The sequence below is a fragment of the Ambystoma mexicanum genome, chromosome 14 (genome assembly GCF_040938575.1).
Source record: "Ambystoma mexicanum isolate Mex_15411 chromosome 14, UKY_AmexF1_1, whole genome shotgun sequence".
In the NCBI taxonomy this organism is placed as follows: Eukaryota; Metazoa; Chordata; class Amphibia; order Caudata; family Ambystomatidae; genus Ambystoma; species Ambystoma mexicanum.
Genome location: NC_090940.1, coordinates 468,095,463 through 468,117,651, shown reverse-complemented (window position 1 = coordinate 468,117,651; position 22,189 = coordinate 468,095,463).

Below are 22,189 nucleotides of genomic sequence, written 5' to 3'. Positions count from 1 at the left end.
AAGGATTTGGATATCACATTTCAAGTTATAGGACGGGTCTGTGGTTTGGTATTAGAAGCATTGAGATATCATATCTCATGCTATCGGAAGGGTCTCAGGATTGGATTGGGAAGGAGTTGGATATCACATCTCATGTTATAGGATGGCTCTCAGTTTTGTTATTAGAAGCATTGAGATATCACATCTCATGTTATAGGACAGTCTCAGATTTGGTATTAGAAGCATTGAGATATCATATCTCAGGGTATAGGACGGGTCTCAGGATTGGAATGGGAAGGAGTTGGATATCACATCTCATGCTAAAGGAAGGGTCTCAGGTTTGGAAGGGGAGGGAGTTGGATATCACATCTCATGTTATAGGATGGGTCTGTGGTTTGCTATTAGAAGCATTGAGATATCATATCTCATGCTATCGGAAGGGTCTCAGGATTGGATTGGGAACACATCTCATGTTATAGGACAGCCTCAGGTTTGGTATTAGAAGCATTGAGATATCACATCTCATAGTAAAGGACGGGTCTCAGGATTGGAATGGGAAGGAGTTGGATATCATCTCATGCTATAGGAAGGGTCTCAGGATTAGAATGGGAAGGAGTTGGATATCACATCGCATGCTATAGGGAGGGTCTCAGGTTTGATATTGGAAGCATTGAGATATCATATCTCATGCTATCGGAAGGGTCTCAGGATTGGATTGGGAAGTAGTTGGATATCACATCTCATGTTATAGGAAGGGTCTCAGGATTGGATGGGAAGAGTTGGATATCACATCTCATGCTATAGGAAGGGTCTCAGGATTGGAATGGGAAAGAGTTGGATATCACATCTCATGATAAAGGAAGGGTCTCAGGTTTGGAAGGGGAAGGATTTGGATATCACATCTCAAGTTATAGGATGGGTCTGTGGTTTGCTATTAGAAGCATTGAGATATCATATCTCATGCTATCGGAAGTGTCTCAGGATTGGATTGGGAAGGAGTTGGATATCACATATGCTATAGGAAGGGTCTCAGGTTTGGTAGAAGCATTGAGATATCACATCTCATGCTATCGGAAGGGTCTCAGGATTGGATTGGCAAGGAGTTGGATATCACATCTCATGTTATAGGAAGGATCTCAGGTTTGGTATTAATAGCTTTGAGATATCACATCTCTTGCTATAGGAAGGGTCTCAGGATTGGAATGGGAAGGAGTTGGATATCACATCTCATGTTATAGGAAGGGTCTCAGGATTGGAATGGGAAGGATTTGGATATCACATCTCATGTTATAGGAAGGGTCTCAGGTTTGTTATTAGAAGCAATGAGATATCATATCTCATGCTATCGGAAGGGTCTCAGGATTGGATTGGGAAGGAGTTGGATATCACATCTCATGTTACAGGAAGGGTCTCAGGATTGGAATGGGAAGGAGTTGGATATCATATCTCATGCTATAGGAAGGGTCACAGGTTGGAATTGGAAGGTGTTGGATATCACATATCATGCTATCGGAAGGGTCTCAGGATTGGAATGGGAAGGAGTTGGATATCACATGTCATGCTATAGGGAGGGTCTCAGGATTGGATGGGAAGAGTCGGATATCACATCTCATGCTATAGGAAGGGTCTCAGGTTTGGTAGAAGCATTGGGATATCACATCTCATGCTATAGGAAGGGTCTCAGGATTGGAACGGGAAGGAGTTTGATATCACATCTCATGATAAAGGAAGGGTCTCAGGTTTGGAAGGGGAAGGATTTGGATATCACATCTCAAGTTATAGGACGGGACTGTGGTTTGGTATTAGAAGCATTGAGATATCACATCTCATGCTATAGGAAGGGTCTCAGGTTTGGTATAAGCATTGGGATATCACATCTCATGCTATAGGAAGGGTCTTAGGATTGGAATGGGAAGGAGTTGGATGTAACATCTCATGCTAAAGGAAGGGTCTCAGGTTTGGAAGGGGAAGGATTTGGATATCACATTTCAAGTTATAGGACGGGTCTGTGGTTTGGTATTAGAAGCATTGAGATATCATATCTCATGCTATCGGAAGGGTCTCAGGATTGGATTGGGAAGGAGTTGGATATCACATCTCATGTTATAGGATGGCTCTCAGTTTTGTTATTAGAAGCATTGAGATATCACATCTCATGTTATAGGACAGTCTCAGATTTGGTATTAGAAGCATTGAGATATCATATCTCAGGGTATAGGACGGGTCTCAGGATTGGAATGGGAAGGAGTTGGATATCACATCTCATGCTAAAGGAAGGGTCTCAGGTTTGGAAGGGGAAGGAGTTGGATATCACATCTCATGTTATAGGATGGGTCTGTGGTTTGCTATTAGAAGCATTGAGATATCATATCTCATGCTATCGGAAGGGTCTCAGGATTGGATTGGGAACACATCTCATGTTATAGGACAGCCTCAGGTTTGGTATTAGAAGCATTGAGATATCACATCTCATAGTAAAGGACGGGTCTCAGGATTGGAATGGGAAGGAGTTGGATATCATCTCATGCTATAGGAAGGGTCTCAGGATTGGAATGGGAAGGAGTTGGATATCACATCTCATCCTATAGGAAGGGTCGCAGGTTTGGAATGGGAAGCATTTGGATATCACATCTCTTGCAATAGGAAGGGTCTTAGGTTTGGTACTAGAAACATTGAGATATCACATCTCATGGTATAGGAAAGGTCTCAGGTTTGGTATTAGAAGCACTGAGATCTCACATCTCATGTTATAGGACAGTCTCAGGTTTGGTATTAGAAGCATTGAGATATCACATCTCATGGTATAGGACGGGTCTCAGGATTGGAATTGAAAGGAGTTGGATATCACATCTCATGCTATAGGAAGGGTCTCAGGATTGGAATGGGAAGGAGTTTCATATCACATCTCATGCCATAGGAAGGTGTCAGGTATGGTAGAAGCATTAAGATATCACATCTCATGCTATCGGAAGGGTCTCAGGATTGGATTGGGAAGGAGTTGGATATCCAATCCCATGCTATAGGAAGGGTCACAGGTTGGCATTGGAAGGAGTTGGATATCACATCTCAGGCTATCGGAAGGGTCTCAGGATTAGAATGGGAAGGAGTTGGATATCACATCTCATGCTATAGGGAGGGTCTCAGGTTTGATATTGGAAGCATTGAGATATCATATCTCATGCTATAGGACAGTCTCAGGTTTGGTATTAGAAGCATTGAGATATCACATCTCATGGTATAGGACGGGTCTCAGGATTGGAATTGAAAGGAGTTGGATATCACATCTCATGCTATAGGAAGGGTCTCAGGATTGGAATGGGAAGGAGTTTGATATCACATCTCATGCCATAGGAAGGTCTCAGGTATGGTAGAAGCATTAAGATATCACATCTCATGCTATAGGAAGGGTCACATGTTGGAATGGGAAGGAGTTGGATATCACATCTCATGCTATAGGGAGGGTCTCAGATTTGATATTAGAAGCATTGAGATATCATATCTCATGCTATCGGAAGGGTCTCAGGATTGGATTGGGAAGGAGTTGGATATCACATCTCATGTTATAGGAATGGTCTCAGGATTGGATGGGAAGAGTCGGATATCACATCTCATGCTATAGGAAGGGTCTCAGGTTTGGTAGAAGCATTGGGATATCATATCTCATGCTATCGGAAGGGTCTCAGGATTGGATTGGGAAGGAGTTGGATATCACATCTCATGTTATAGGAAGGGTCTCAGGATTGGAATGGGAAGGATTTGGATATCACATCTCATGTTATAGGAAGGGTCTCAGGTTTGTTATTAGAAGCATTGAGATATCACATCTCATGTTATAAGACAGTCTAAGGTTTGGTATTAGAAGCATTGAGATATCACATCTCATGATATCGGAAGGGTCTCAGGATTAGAATGGGAAGGAGTTGGATATCACATCTCATGCTATAGGGAGGGTCTCAGGTTTGATATTGGAAGCATTGAGATATCATATCTCATGCTATCGGAAGGGTCTCAGGATTGGATTGGGAAGGAGTTGGATATCACATCTCATGTTATAGGAAGGGTCTCAGGATTGGATGGGAAGAGTTGGATATCACATCTCATGCTATAGGAAGGGTCTCAGGATTGGAATGGGAAAGAGTTGGATATCACATCTCATGATAAAGGAAGGGTCTCAGGTTTGGAAGGGGAAGGATTTGGATATCACATCTCAAGTTATAGGATGGGTCTGTGGTTTGCTATTAGAAGCATTGAGATATCATATCATGCTATCGGAAGGGTCTCAGGATTGGATTGGGAAGGAGTTGGATATCACATATCATGCTATAGGAAGGGTCTCAGGTTTGGTAGAAGCATTGAGATATCATATCTCATGCTATCGGAAGGGTCTCAGGATTGGAATGGGAAAGAGTTGGATATCACATCTCATGATAAAGGGAGGGTCTCAGGTTTGGAAGGGGAAGGATTTGGATATCACATCTCAAGTTATAGGATGGGTCTGTGGTTTGCTATTAGAAGCATTGAGATATCATATCTCATGCTATCGGAAGGGTCTCAGGATTGGATTGGGAAGGAGTTGGATATCACATCTCATGCTATAGGGAGGGTCTCAGGTTTGATATTGGAAGCATTGAGATATCATATCTCATGCTATCGGAAGGGTCTCAGGATTGGATTGGGAAGGAGTTGGATATCACATCTCATGTTATAGGAAGGGTCTCAGGATTGGATGGGAAGAGTTGGATATCACATCTCATGATAAAGGAAGGGTCTCAGGTTTGGAAGGGGAAGGAGTTGGATATCACATCTCAAGTTATAGGATGGGTCTGTGGTTTGCTATTAGAAGCATTGAGATATCATATCTCATGCTATCGGAAGGGTCTCAGGATTGGATTGGGAAGGAGTTGGATATCACATATCATGCTATAGGAAGGGTCTCAGGTTTGGTAGAAGCATTGAGATATCACATCTCATGCTATCGGAAGGGTCTCAGGATTGGATTGGGAAGGAGTTGGATATCACATCTCAAGTTATAGGAAGGGTCTCAGGATTGGAATGGGAAGGATTTGGATATCACATCTCATGTTATAGGAAGGGTCTCAGGATTGGAATGGGAAGGATTTGGATATCACATCTTATGTTATAGGAAGGGTCTCAGGTTTGGTAGAAGCATTGAGATATCACATCTCATGCTATCGGAAGGGTCTCAGGATTGGATTGGGAAGGAGTTGGATATCACATCTCATGTTATAGGAAGGGTCTCAGGATTGGAATGGGAAGGATTTGGATATCACATCTCATGTTATAGGAAGGGTCTCAGGTTTGTTATTAGAAGCAATGAGATATCATATCTCATGCTATCGGAAGGGTCTCAGGATTGGATTGGGAAGGAGTTGGATATCACATCTCATGTTACAGGAAGGGTCTCAGGATTGGAATGGGAAGGAGTTGGATATCATATCTCATGCTATAGGAAGGGTCACAGGTTGGAATTGGAAGGTGTTGGATATCAAATATGCTATCGGAAGGGTCTCAGGATTGGAATGGGAAGGAGTTTGATATCACATCTCATGCTATAGGGAGGGTCTCAGGTTTGATATTAGAAGCATTGAGATATCATATCTCATGCTATCTGAAGGGTCTCAGGATTGGATTGGGAAGGAGTTGGATATCACATCTCATGTTATAGGAAGGGTCTCAGGATTGGATGGGAAGAGTCGGATATCACATCTCATGGTATAGGAAGGGTCTCAGGTTTGGTAGAAGCATTGGGATATCACATCTCATGCTATAGGAAGTGTCTCAGGATTGGAACGGGAAGGAGTTTGATATCACATCTCATGATAAAGGAAGGGTCTCAGGTTTGGAAGGGGAAGGATTTGGATATCACATCTCAAGTTATAGGACGGGACTGTGGTTTGGTATTAGAAGCGATGAGATATCATATCTCATGCTATCGGAAGGGTCTCAGGATTGGATTGGGAAGGATTTGGATATCACATCTCATGTTATAGGAAGGCTCTCAGGTATGTTATTAGAAGCATTGAGATATCACATCTCATGTTATAGGACAGTCTCAGGTTTGGTATTAGAAGCATTGAGATATCACATTTCATGTTATAGGACAGTCTCAGGTTTGGTATTAGCAGCATTGAGATATCATATCTCATGGTATAGGACGGGTCTCAGGATTGGAATGGGAAGGAGTTGGATATAACATCTCATGCTAAAGGAAGGGTCTCAGGTTTGGAAGGGGAAGGATTTGGATATCACATCTCAATTTAATGGATGGGTCTGTGGTTTGGTATTAGAAGCATTGAGATATCATATCTCATGCTATCGGAAGGGTCTCAGGATTGGATTGGGAAGGAGTTGGATATCACATCTCATGTTATAGGAAGGGTCTCAGGATTAGAATGGGAAGGATTTGGATATCACATCTCATGTTATAAGAGGGTCTCAGGTTTGTTATTAGAAGCATTGAGATATCACATCTCATGTTATAGGACAGTCTAAGGTTTGGTATTAGAAGCATTGAGATATCACATCTCATGGTATAGGACGGGTCTCAGGATTGGAATGGGAAGGAGTTGGATATCACATCTCATGCCATAGGAAGGGTCTCAGGATTGGAATGGAAAGGAGTTTGATATCACATCTCATGCCATAGGAAGGTCTCAGGTATGGTAGAAGCATTAAGATATCACATCTCATGCTATCGGAAGGGTCTCAGGAATGGATCGGGAAGGAGTTGGATATCCCATCTCATGCTATAGAAAGGGTCACAGGTTGGAATTGGAAGGAGGTGGATATCACATCTCATGCTATAGGAAGGGTCTCAGGATTGGAATGGGAAGGAGTTTGATATCACATCTCATGCCATGGGAAGGTCTCAGGCTTGCTAGAAGCATTAAGATATCACATATCATGCTATCGGAAGGGTCTCAGGTTTGGTATAAGCATTGGGATATCACATCTCATGCTATAGGAAGGGTCTCAGGATTGGAATGGGAAGGAGTTGATTATAACATCTCATGCTAAAGGAAGGGTCTCAGGTTTGGAAGGGGAAGGATTTGGATATCACATCTAAAGTTATAGGACGGGTCTGTGGTTTGGTATTAGAAGCATTGAGATATCATATCTCATGCTATCGGAAGGGTATCAGGATTGGATTGGGAAGGAGTTGGATATCACATCTCATGTTATAGGATGGCTCTCAGTTTTGTTATTAGAAGCATTGAGATATCACATCTCATGTTATAGGACAGTCTCAGGTTTGGTATTAGAAGCACTGAGATCTCACATCTCATGTTATAGGACAGTCTCAGGTTTGGTATTAGAAGCATTGAGATATCACATCTCATGGTATTGGACGGGTCTCAGGATTGGATTGGGAAGGAGTTGGATATCACATCTCATGCTATAGGAAGAGTCTCAGGATTGGAATGGGAAGGAGTTTGATATCACATCTCATGCCATAGGAAGGTCTCAGGTATGGTAGAAGCATTAAGATATCACATCTCATGCTATCGGAAGGGTCTCAGGATTGGATTGGGAAGGAGTTGGATATCCCATCCCATGCTATAGGAAGGGTCACAGGTTGGAATTGGAAGGAGTTGGATATCACATCTCATGCTATCGGAAGGGTCTCAGGATTAGAATGGGAAGGAGTTGGATATCACATCTCATGCTATAGGGAGGGTCTCAGGTTTGATATTGGAAGCATTGAGATATCATATCTCATGCTATCGGAAGGGTCTCAGGATTGGATTGGGAAGGAGTTGGATATCACATCTCATGTTATAGGAAGGGTCTCAGGATTGGATGGGAAGAGTTGGATTTCACATCTCATGCTATAGGAAGGGTCTCAGGATTGGAATGGGAAAGAGTTGGATATCACATCTCATGATAAAGGAAGGGTCTCAGGTTTGGAAGGGGAAGGATTTGGATATCACATCTCAAGTTATAGGATGGGTCTGTGGTTTGCTATTAGAAGCATTGAGATATCATATCTCATGCTATCGGAAGTGTCTCAGGATTGGATTGGGAAGGAGTTGGATATCACATATGCTATAGGAAGGGTCTCAGGTTTGGTAGAAGCATTGAGATATCACATCTCATGCTATCGGAAGGGTCTCAGGATTGGATTGGCAAGGAGTTGGATATCACATCTCATGTTATAGGAAGGATCTCAGGTTTGGTATTAATAGCTTTGAGATATCACATCTCTTGCTATAGGAAGGGTCTCAGGATTGGAATGGGAAGGAGTTGGATATCACATCTCATGTTATAGGAAGGGTCTCAGGATTGGAATGGGAAGGATTTGGATATCACATCTCATGTTATAGGAAGGGTCTCAGGTTTGTTATTAGAAGCAATGAGATATCATATCTCATGCTATCGGAAGGGTCTCAGGATTGGATTGGGAAGGAGTTGGATATCACATCTCATGTTACAGGAAGGGTCTCAGGATTGGAATGGGAAGGAGTTGGATATCATATCTCATGCTATAGGAAGGGTCACAGGTTGGAATTGGAAGGTGTTGGATATCACATATCATGCTATCGGAAGGGTCTCAGGATTGGAATGGGAAGGAGTTGGATATCACATGTCATGCTATAGGGAGGGTCTCAGGTTTGATATTAGAAGCATTGAGATATCATATCCCATGCTATCGGAAGGGTCTCAGGATTGGATTGGGAAGGAGTTGGATATCACATCTCATGTTATAGGAAGGGTCTCAGGATTGGATGGGAAGAGTCGGATATCACATCTCATGCTATAGGAAGGGTCTCAGGTTTGGTAGAAGCATTGGGATATCACATCTCATGCTATAGGAAGGGTCTCAGGATTGGAACGGGAAGGAGTTTGATATCACATCTCATGATAAAGGAAGGGTCTCAGGTTTGGAAGGGGAAGGATTTGGATATCACATCTCAAGTTATAGGACGGGACTGTGGTTTGGTATTAGAAGCATTGAGATATCACATCTCATGCTATAGGAAGGGTCTCAGGTTTGGTATACGCATTGGGATATCACATCTCATGCTATAGGAAGGGTCTCAGGATTGGAATGGGAAGGAGTTGGATATAACATCTCATGCTAAAGGAAGGGTCTCAGGTTTGGAAGGGGAAGGATTTGGATATCACATTTCAAGTTATAGGACGGGTCTGTGGTTTGGTATTAGAAGCATTGAGATATCATATCTCATGCTATCGGAAGGGTCTCAGGATTGGATTGGGAAGGAGTTGGATATCACATCTCATGTTATAGGATGGCTCTCAGTTTTGTTATTAGAAGCATTGAGATATCACATCTCATGTTATAGGACAGTCTCAGATTTGGTATTAGAAGCATTGAGATATCATATCTCAGGGTATAGGACGGGTCTCAGGATTGGAATGGGAAGGAGTTGGATATCACATCTCATGCTAAAGGAAGGGTCTCAGGTTTGGAAGGGGAAGGATTTGGATATCACATCTCAATTTATAGGACGGGTCTGTGGTTTGGTATTAGAAGCATTGAGATATCATATCTCATGCTATCGAAAGGGTCTCAGGATTGGATTGGGAAGGAGTTGGATATCACATCTCATGTTATAGGATGGGTCTGTGGTTTGCTATTAGAAGCATTGAGATATCATATCTCATGCTATCGGAAGGGTGTCAGGATTGGATTGGGAACACATCTCATGTTATAGGACAGTCTCAGGTTTGGTATTAGAAGCATTGAGATATCACATCTCATAGTAAAGGACGGGTCTCAGGATTGGAATGGGAAGGAGTTGGATATCATCTCATGCTATAGGAAGGGTCTCAGGATTGGAATGGGAAGGAGTTGGATATCACATCTCATCCTATAGGAAGGGTCGCAGGTTTGGAATGGGAAGCATTTGGATATCACATCTCTTGCAATAGGAAGGGTCTTAGGTTTGGTACTAGAAACATTGAGATATCACATCTCATGGTATAGGAAAGGTCTCAGGTTTGGTATTAGAAGCACTGAGATCTCACATCTCATGTTATAGGACAGTCTCAGGTTTGGTATTAGAAGCATTGAGATATCACATCTCATGGTATAGGACGGGTCTCAGGATTGGAATTGAAAGGAGTTGGATATCACATCTCATGCTATAGGAAGGGTCTCAGGATTGGAATGGGAAGGAGTTTGATATCACATCTCATGCCATAGGAAGGTCTCAGGCATGGTAGAAGCATTAAGATATCACATCTCATGCTATCGGAAGGGTCTCAGGATTGGATTGGGAAGGAGTTGGATATCCAATCCCATGCTATAGGAAGGGTCACAGGTTGGAATTGGAAGGAGTTGGATATCACATCTCAGGCTATCGGAAGGGTCTCAGGATTAGAATGGGAAGGAGTTGGATATCACATCTCATGCTATAGGGAGAGTCTCAGGTTTGATATTGGAAGCATTGAGATATCATATCTCATGCTATCGGAAGGGTCTCAGGATTGGATTGGGAAGGAGTTGGATATCACATATCATGCTATAGGAAGGGTCTCAGGTTTGGTAGAAGCATTGAGATATCACATCTCATGCTATCGGAAGGGTCTCAGGATTGGATTGGGAAGGAGTTGGATATCACATCTCATGTTATAGGAAGGATCTCAGGTTTGGTATTAATAGCTTTGAGATATCACATCTCATGCTATAGGAAGGGTCTCAGGATTGGAATGGGAAGGAGTTGGATATCACATCTCATGTTATAGGAAGGGTCTCAGGATTGGAATGGGAAGGATTTGGATATCACATCTCATGTTATAGGAAGGGTCTCAGGTTTGTTATTAGAAGCAATGAGATATCATATCTCATGCTATCGGAAGGGTCTCAGGATTGGATTGGGAAGGAGTTGGATATCACATCTCATGTTACAGGAAGGGTCTCAGGATTGGAATGGGAAGGAGTTGGATATCATATCTCATGCTATAGGAAGGGTCACAGGTTGGAATGGAAGGAGTTGGATATCACATCTCATGCTATAGGGAGGGTCTCAGGTTTGATATTAGAAGCATTGAGATATCATATCTCATGCTATCGGAAGGGTCTCAGGATTGGATTGGGAAAGAGTTGGATATCACATCTCATGTTATAGGAAGGGTCTCAGGATTGGATGGGAAGAGTCGGATATCACATCTCATGCTATAGGAAGGGTCTCAGGTTTGGTAGAAGCATTGGGATATCACATCTCATGTTATAAGACAGTCTAAGGTTTGGTATTAGAAGCATTGAGATATCACATCTCATGGTATAGGACGGGTCTCAGGATTGGAATGGGAAGGAGTTGGATATCACATCTCATGCCATAGGAAGGGTCTCAGGATTGGAATGGGAAGGAGTTTGATATCACATCTCATGCCATAGGAAGGTCTCAGGTATGGTAGAAGCATTAAGATATCACATCTCATGCTATCGGAAGGGTCTCAGGAATGGATCGGGAAGGAGTTAGATATCCCATCTCATGCTATAGGAAGGGTCACAGGTTGGAATTGGAAGGAGGTGGATATCACATCTCATGCTATAGGAAGGGTCTCAGGTTTGGTAGAAGCATTGAGATATCACATCTCATGCTATAGGAAGGGTCTCAGGATTGGAATGGGAAGGAGTTTGATATCACATATCATGCCATGGGAAGGTCTCAGGTTTGCTAGAAGCATTAAGATATCACATATCATGCTATCGGAAGGGTCTCAGGATTGGATTGGGAAGGAGTTGATATCACATCTCATGTTATAGGAAGGGTCTCAGGATTGGATGGGAAGAGTTGGATATCACATCTCATGTTATAGGAAGGGTATCAGGATTGGAATGGAAAGGACTTTGATATCACATCTCATGCTATAGGGAGGGTCTCGGGTTTGGTATTAGAAGCATTGAGATATCACATCTCATGCTATTGGAAGGGTCTCAGGATTGGATGGGAAGAGTTGGATATCATATCTCATGCTATAGGAAGGGTCTCAGGTTTGGTAGAAGCATTGGGATATCACATCTCATGCTATAAGAAGGGACTCAGGATTGGAATGGGAAGGAGTTGGATATCAAATCCCATGCTAAACGAAGGGTCTCAGGTTTGGAAGGTTAAGGATTTGGATATCACATCTCAAGTTATAGGACGGGTCTGTGGTTTGGTATTAGAAGCATTGAGATATCATATCTCATGCTATCGGAAGGGTCTCAGGATTGGATTGGGAAGGAGTTGGATATCACATCTCATGTTATAGGAAGGGTCTCACGATTGGAATGGGAAGGACTTGGATATCACATCTCATGTTATAGGAAGGGTCTCAGGTTTGTTATTAGAAGCATTGAGATATCACATCTCATGTTATAGGACAGTCTCAGGATTGGTATTAGAAGCATTGAGATATAACATCTCATAGTAGGACGGGTCTCAGGATTGGAATGGGAAGGAGTTGGATATCACATCTCATGCTATAGGGAGGGTCTCAGGTTTGATATTAGAAGCATTGAGATATCACATCTCATGCTATCGGAATGGCCTCAGGATTGGATTGGGAAGGAGTTGGATATCACATCTCATGTTATAGGAAGGATCTCAGGTTTGGTATTAATAGCATTGAGATATCACATCTCATGCTATAGGAAGGGTCTCAGGTTTGGTATAAGCATTGGGATATCACATCTCATTCTATAGGAAGGGTCTCAGGATTGGAATGGGAAGGAGTTGGATATAACATCTTATGCTAAAGGAAGGGTCTCAGGTTTGGAAGGGGAAGGATTTGGATATCACATCTCAAGTTATAGGACGGGTCTGTGGTTTGGTATTAGAAGCATTGAGATATCATATCTCATGCTATCGGAAGGGTCTCAGGATTGGATTGGGAAGGAGTTGGCTATCACATCTCATGTTATAGGATGGCTCTCAGTTTTGTTATTAGAAGCATTGAGATATCACATCTCATGTTATAGGACAGTCTCAGATTTGGTATTAGAAGCATTGAGATATCATATCTCAGGGTATAGGACGGGTCTCAGGATTGGAATGGGAAGGAGTTGGATATCACATCTCATGCTAAAGGAAGGGTCTCAGGTTTGGAAGGGGAAGGATTTGGATATCACATCTCAATTTATAGGACGGGTCTGTGGTTTGGTATTAGAAGCATTGAGATATCATATCTCATGCTATCGAAAGGGTCCCAGGATTGGATTGGGAAGGAGTTGGATATCACATCTCATGTTATAGGATGGGTCTGTGGTTTGCTATTAGAAGCATTGAGATATCATATCTCATGCTATCGGAAGGGTCTCAGGATTGGATTGGGAAGGAGTTGGATATCACATCTCATGTTATAGGACAGTCTCAGGTTTGGTATTAGAAGCATTGAGATATAACATCTCATAGTAAAGGACGGGTCTCGGGATTGGAATGGGAAGGAGTTGGATATCACATATCATGCTATAGGAAGGGTCTCAGGTTTGGTAGAAGCATTGAGATATCACATCTCATGCTATCGGAAGGGTCCAGGATTGGATTGGGAAGGAATTGGATATCGCATCTCATGCTATGGGAAGGGTCACAGGTTGGAATTGGAAGGAGTTGGATATCACATCTCAAGTTATAGGAAGGGTATCAGGATTGGAATGGGAAGGACTTTGATATCACATCTCACGCTATAGGGAGGGTCTCAGAATTGGTATTAGAAGCATTGAGATATCACATCTCATGCTATCGGAAGGGTCTCAGGATTGGATTGGGAAGGAGTTGGATATCACATCTCATGTTATAGGAAGGGTCTCAGGATTGGATGGGAAGAGTTGGATGTCACATCTCATGTTATAGGAAGGGTATCAGGATTGGAATGGAAAGGACTTTGATATCACATCTCACGCTATAGGGAGGGTCTCCGGTTTGGTATTAGAAGCATTGAGATATCACATCTCATGCTATTGGAAGGGTCTCAGGATTGGATGGGAAGAGTTGGATATCATATCTCATGCTATAGGAAGGGTCTCAGGTTTGGTAGAAGCATTGGGATATCACATCTCATGCTATAGGAAGGGTCTCAGGATTGGAATGGGAAGGAGTTGGATATCACATCTCATGCTAAAGGAAGGGTCTCAGGTTTGGAAGGGGAAGGATTTGGATATCACATCTCAAGTTATAGGACGGGTCTGTGGTTTGGTATTAGAACCATTGAGATATCATATCTCATGCTATCGGAAGGGTCTCAGGATTGGATTGGGAAGGATTTGGATATCACATCTCATGTTAAGGGAAGGGTCTCAAGATTGGAATGGGAAGGAATTGGATATCACATCTCATGTTATAGGAAGGGTCTCAGGTTTGTTATTAGAAGCATTGAGATATCACATCTCATGTTATAGGACAGTCTCAGGATTGGTATTAGAAGCATTGAGATATAACATCTCATAGTAGGACGGGTCTCAGGATTGGAATGGGAAGGATTTGGATATCACATCTCATGTTATAGGAAGGGTCTCAGGATTGGAATGGGAAGGATTTGGATATCACATCTCATGTTATAGGAAGGGTCACAGGTTTGTTATTAGAAGCAATGAGATATCATATCTCATGCTATCGGAAGGGTCTCAGGATTGGATTGGGAAGGAGTTGGATATCACATCTCATGTTATAGGAAGGGTCTCAGGATTGGATGGGAAGAGTTGGATATCACATCTCATGTTATAGGAAGGGTATCAGGATTGGAATGGAAAGGACTTTGATATCACATCTCATGCTATAGGGAGGGTTTCCGGTTTGGTATTAGAAGCATTGAGATATCACATCTCATGCTATTGGAAGGGTCTCAGGATTGGATGGGAAGAGTTGGATATCATATCTCATGCTATAGGAAGGGTCTCAGGTTTGGTAGAAGCATTGGGATATCACATCTCATGCTATAAGAAGGGTCTCAGGATTGGAATGGGAAGGAGTTGGATATCAAATCTCATGCTAAAGGAAGGATATCAGGTTTGGAAGGTTAAGGATTTGGATATCACATCTCAAGTTATAGGACGGGTCTGTGGTTTGGTATTAGAAGCATTGAGATATCATATCTCATGCTATCGGAAGGGTCTCAGGATTGGATTGGGAAGGAGTTGGATATCACATCTCATGTTATAGGAAGGGTCTCACGATTGGAATGGGAAGGACTTGGATATCACATCTCATGTTATAGGAAGGGTCTCAGGTTTGTTATTAGAAGCATTGGGATATCACATCTCATGTTATAGGACAGTCTCAGGATTGGTATTAGAAGCATTGAGATATAACATCTCATAGTAGGACGGGTCTCAGGATTGGAATGGGAAGGAGTTGGATATCACATCTCATGCTATAGGGAGGGTCTCAGGTTTGATATTAGAAGCATTGAGATATCACATCTCATGCTATCGGAATGGTCTCAGGATTGGATTGGGAAGGAGTTGGATATCACATCTCATGTTATAGGAAGGATCTCAGGTTTGGTATTAATAGCATTGAGATATCACATCTCATGCTATAGGAAGGGTCTCAGGTTTGGTATAAGCATTGGGATATCACAACTCATTCTATAGGAAGGGTCTCAGGATTGGAATGGAAAGGAGTTGGATATAACATCTCATGCTAAAGGAAGGATCTCAGGTTTGGAAGGGGAAGGATTTGGATATCACATCTCAAGTTATAGGACGGGTCTGTGGTTTGGTATTAGAAGCATTGAGATATCATATCTCATGCTATCGGAAGGGTCTCAGGATTGGATTGGGAAGGAGTTGGCTATCACATCTCATGTTATAGGATGGCTCTCAGTTTTGTTATTAGAAGCATTGAGATATCACATCTCATGTTATAGGACAGTCTCAGATTTGGTATTAGAAGCATTGAGATATCATATCTCAGGGTATAGGACGGGTCTCAGGATTGGAATGGGAAGGAGTTGGATATCACATCTCATGCTAAAGGAAGGGTCTCAGGTTTGGAAGGGGAAGGATTTGGATATCACATCTCAATTTATAGGACGGGTCTGTGGTTTGGTATTAGAAGCATTGAGATATCATATCTCATGCTATCGAAAGGGTCCCAGGATTGGATTGGGAAGGAGTTGGATATCACATCTCATGTTATAGGATGGGTCTGTGGTTTTGCTCTTAGAAGCATTGAGATATCATAACTCATGCTATCGGAAGGGTCTCAGGATTGGATTGGGAAGGAGTTGGATATCACATCTCATGTTATAGGACAGTCTCAGGTTTGGTATTAGAAGCATTGAGATATAACATCTCATAGTAAAGGACGGGTCTCAGGATTGGAATGGGAAGGAGTTGGATATCACATATCATGCTATAGGAAGGGTCTCAGGTTTGGTAGAAGCATTGAGATATCACATCTCATGCTATCGGAAGGGTCCAGGATTGGATTGGGAAGGAATTGGATATCGCATCTCATGCTATGGGAAGGGTCACAGGTTAGAATTGGAAGGAGTTGGATATCACATCTCAAGTTATAGGAAGGGTATCAGGATTGGAATGGGAAGGACTTTGATATCACATCTCACGCTATAGGGAGGGTCTCAGAATTGGTATTAGAAGCATTGAGATATCACATCTCATGCTATCGGAAGGGTCTCAGGATTGGATTGGGAAGGAGTTGGATATCACATCTCATGTTATAGGAAGGGTCTCAGGATTGGATGGGAAGAGTTGGATGTCACATCTCATGTTATAGGAAGGGTATCAGGATTGGAATGGAAAGGACTTTGATATCACATCTCACGCTATAGGGAGGGTCTCCGGTTTGGTATTAGAAGCATTGAGATATCACATCTCATGCTATTGGAAGGGTCTCAGGATTGGATGGGAAGAGTTGGATATCATATCTCATGCTATAGGAAGGGTCTCAGGTTTGGTAGAAGCATTGGGATATCACATCTCATGCTATAGGAAGGGTCTCAGGATTGGAATGGGAAGGAGTTGGATATCACATCTCATGCTAAAGGAAGGGTCTCAGGTTTGGAAGGGGAAGGATTTGGATATCACATCTCAAGTTATAGGACGGGTCTGTGGTTTGGTATTAGAACCATTGAGATATCATATCTCATGCTATCGGAAGGGTCTCAGGATTGGATTGGGAAGGATTTGGATATCACATCTCATGTTAAGGGAAGGGTCTCAAGATTAGAATGGGAAGGAATTGGATATCACATCTCATGTTATAGGAAGGGTCTCAGGTTTGTTATTAGAAGCATTGAGATATCACATCTCATGTTATAGGACAGTCTCAGGATTGGTATTAGAAGCATTGAGATATAACATCTCATAGTAGGACGGGTCTCAGGATTGGAATGGGAAGGATTTGGATATCACATCTCATGTTATAGGAAGGGTCTCAGGATTGGAATGGGAAGGATTTGGATATCACATCTCATGTTATAGGAAGGGTCACAGGTTTGTTATTAGAAGCAATGAGATATCATATCTCATGCTATCGGAAGGGTCTCAGGATTGGATTGGGAAGGAGTTGGATATCACATCTCATGTTATAGGAAGGGTCTCAGGATTGGATGGGAAGAGTTGGATATCACATCTCATGTTATAGGAAGGGTATCAGGATTGGAATGGAAAGGACTTTGATATCACATCTCATGCTATAGGGAGGGTTTCCGGTTTGGTATTAGAAGCATTGAGATATCACATCTCATGCTATTGGAAGGGTCTCAGGATTGGATGGGAAGAGTTGGATATCATATCTCATGCTATAGGAAGGGTCTCAGGTTTGGTAGAAGCATTGGGATATCACATCTCATGCTATAAGAAGGGTCTCAGGATTGGAATGGGAAGGAGTTGGATATCAAATCTCATGCTAAAGGAAGGATATCAGGTTTGGAAGGTTAAGGATTTGGATATCACATCTCAAGTTATAGGACGGGTCTGTGGTTTGGTATTAGAAGCATTGAGATATCATATCTCATGCTATCGGAAGGGTCTCAGGATTGGATTGGGAAGGAGTTGGATATCACATCTCATGTTATAGGAAGGGTCTCACGATTGGAATGGGAAGGACTTGGATATCACATCTCATGTTATAGGAAGGGTCTCAGGTTTGTTATTAGAAGCATTGGGATATCACATCTCATGTTATAGGACAGTCTCAGGATTGGTATTAGAAGCATTGAGATATAACATCTCATAGTAGGACGGGTCTCAGGATTGGAATGGGAAGGAGTTGGATATCACATCTCATGCTATAGGGAGGGTCTCAGGTTTGATATTAGAAGCATTGAGATATCACATCTCATGCTATCGGAATGGTCTCAGGATTGGATTGGGAAGGAGTTGGATATCACATCTCATGTTATAGGAAGGATCTCAGGTTTGGTATTAATAGCATTGAGATATCACATCTCATGCTATAGGAAGGGTCTCAGGTTTGGTATAAGCATTGGGATATCACATCTCATTCTATAGGAAGGGTCTCAGGATTGGAATGGAAAGGAGTTGGATATAACATCTCATGCTAAAGGAAGGATCTCAGGTTTGGAAGGGGAAGGATTTGGATATCACATCTCAAGTTATAGGACGGGTCTGTGGTTTGGTATTAGAAGCATTGAGATATCATATCTCATGCTATCGGAAGGGTCTCAGGATTGGATTGGGAAGGAGTTGGCTATCACATCTCATGTTATAGGATGGCTCTCAGTTTTGTTATTAGAAGCATTGAGATATCACATCTCATGTTATAGGACAGTCTCAGATTTGGTATTAGAAGCATTGAGATATCATATCTCAGGGTATAGGACGGGTCTCAGGATTGGAATGGGAAGGAGTTGGATATCACATCTCATGCTAAAGGAAGGGTCTCAGGTTTGGAAGGGGAAGGATTTGGATATCACATCTCAATTTATAGGACGGGTCTGTGGTTTGGTATTAGAAGCATTGAGATATCATATCTCATGCTATCGAAAGGGTCCCAGGATTGGATTGGGAAGGAGTTGGATATCACATCTCATGTTATAGGATGGGTCTGTGGTTTTGCTCTTAGAAGCATTGAGATATCATAACTCATGCTATCGGAAGGGTCTCAGGATTGGATTGGGAAGGAGTTGGATATCACATCTCATGTTATAGGACAGTCTCAGGTTTGGTATTAGAAGCATTGAGATATAACATCTCATAGTAAAGGACGGGTCTCAGGATTGGAATGGGAAGGAGTTGGATATCACATATCATGCTATAGGAAGGGTCTCAGGTTTGGTAGAAGCATTGAGATATCACATCTCATGCTATCGGAAGGGTCCAGGATTGGATTGGGAAGGAGTTGGATATCGCATCTCATGCTATGGGAAGGGTCACAGGTTGGAATTGGAAGGAGTTGGATATCACATCTCAAGTTATAGGAAGGGTATCAGGATTGGAATGGGAAGGACTTTGATATCACATCTCACGCTATAGGGAGGGTCTCAGGTTTGGTATTAGAAGCATTGAGATATCACATCTCATGCTATCGGAAGGGTCTCAGGATTGGATTGGGAAGGAGTTGGATATCACATCTCATGTTATAGGAAGGGTCTCAGGATTGGATGGGAAGAGTTGGATATCACATCTCATGTTATAGGAAGGGTATCAGGATTGGAATGGAAAGGACTTTGATATCACATCTCACGCTATAGGGAGGGTCTCCGGTTTGGTATTAGAAGCATTGAGATATCACATCTCATGCTATTGGAAGGGTCTCAGGATTGGATGGGAAGAGTTGGATATCATATCTCATGCTATAGGAAGGGTCTCAGGTTTGGTAGAAGCATTGGGATATCACATCTCATGTTATAGGAAGGGTCTCAGGATTGGAATGGGAAGGATTTGGATATCACATCTCATGTTATAGGAAGGGTCTCAGGTTTGTTATTAGAAGCAATGAGATATCATATCTCATGCTATCGGAAGGGTCTCAGGATTGGATTGGGAAGGAGTTGGATATCACATCTCATGTTACAGGAAGGGTCTCAGGATTGGAATGGGGAGGAGTTGGATATCATATCTCATGCTATAGGAAGGGTCACAGGTTGGAATGGAAGGAGTTGGATATCACATCTCATGCTATAGGGAGGGTCTCAGGTTTGATATTAGAAGCATTGAGATATCATATCTCATGCTATCGGAAGGGTCTCAGGATTGGATTGGGAAGGAGTTGGATATCACATCTCATGTTATAGGAAGGGTCTCAGGATTGGATGGGAAGAGTCGGATATCACATCTCATGCTATAGGAAGGGTCTCAGGTTTGGTAGAAGCATTGGGATATCACATCTCATGTTATAAGACAGTCTAAGGTTTGGTATTAGAAGCATTGAGATATCACATCTCATGGTATAGGACGGGTCTCAGGATTGGAATGGGAAGGAGTTGGATATCACATCTCATGCCATAGGAAGGGTCTCAGGATTGGAATGGGAAGGAGTTTGATATCACATCTCATGCCATAGGAAGGTCTCAGGTATGGTAGAAGCATTAAGATATCACATCTCATGCTATCGGAAGGGTCTCAGGAATGGATCGGGAAGGAGTTAGATATCCCATCTCATGCTATAGGAAGGGTCACAGGTTGGAATTGGAAGGAGGTGGATATCACATCTCATGCTATAGGAAGGGTCTCAGGTTTGGTAGAAGCATTGAGATATCACATCTCATGCTATAGGAAGGGTCTCAGGATTGGAATGGGAAGGAGTTTGATATCACATATCATGCCATGGGAAGGTCTCAGGTTTGCTAGAAGCATTAAGATATCACATATCATGCTATCGGAAGGGTCTCAGGATTGGATTGGGAAGGAGTTGATATCACATCTCATGTTATAGGAAGGGTCTCAGGATTGGATGGGAAGAGTTGGATATCACATCTCATGTTATAGGAAGGGTATCAGGATTGGAATGGAAAGGACTTTGATATCACATCTCATGCTATAGGGAGGGTCTCGGGTTTGGTATTAGAAGCATTGAGATATCACATCTCATGCTATTGGAAGGGTCTCAGGATTGGATGGGAAGAGTTGGATATCATATCTCATGCTATAGGAAGGGTCTCAGGTTTGGTAGAAGCATTGGGATATCACATCTCATGCCATAAGAAGGGTCTCAGGATTGGAATGGGAAGGAGTTGGATATCAAATCCCATGCTAAACGAAGGGTCTCAGGTTTGGAAGGTTAAGGATTTGGATATCACATCTCAAGTTATAGGACGGGTCTGTGGTTTGGTATTAGAAGCATTGAGATATCATATCTCATGCTATCGGAAGGGTCTCAGGATTGGATTGGGAAGGAGTTGGATATCACATCTCATGTTATAGGAAGGGTCTCACGATTGGAATGGGAAGGACTTGGATATCACATCTCATGTTATAGGAAGGGTCTCAGGTTTGTTATTAGAAGCATTGAGATATCACATCTCATGTTATAGGACAGTCTCAGGATTGGTATTAGAAGCATTGAGATATAACATCTCATAGTAGGACGGGTCTCAGGATTGGAATGGGAAGGAGTTGGATATCACATCTCATGCTATAGGGAGGGTCTCAGGTTTGATATTAGAAGCATTGAGATATCACATCTCATGCTATCGGAATGGCCTCAGGATTGGATTGGGAAGGAGTTGGATATCACATCTCATGTTATAGGAAGGATCTCAGGTTTGGTATTAATAGCATTGAGATATCACATCTCATGCTATAGGAAGGGTCTCAGGTTTGGTATAAGCATTGGGATATCACATCTCATTCTATAGGAAGGGTCTCAGGATTGGAATGGGAAGGAGTTGGATATAACATCTTATGCTAAAGGAAGGGTCTCAGGTTTGGAAGGGGAAGGATTTGGATATCACATCTCAAGTTATAGGACGGGTCTGTGGTTTGGTATTAGAAGCATTGAGATATCATATCTCATGCTATCGGAAGGGTCTCAGGATTGGATTGGGAAGGAGTTGGCTATCACATCTCATGTTATAGGATGGCTCTCAGTTTTGTTATTAGAAGCATTGAGATATCACATCTCATGTTATAGGACAGTCTCAGATTTGGTATTAGAAGCATTGAGATATCATATCTCAGGGTATAGGACGGGTCTCAGGATTGGAATGGGAAGGAGTTGGATATCACATCTCATGCTAAAGGAAGGGTCTCAGGTTTGGAAGGGGAAGGATTTGGATATCACATCTCAATTTATAGGACGGGTCTGTGGTT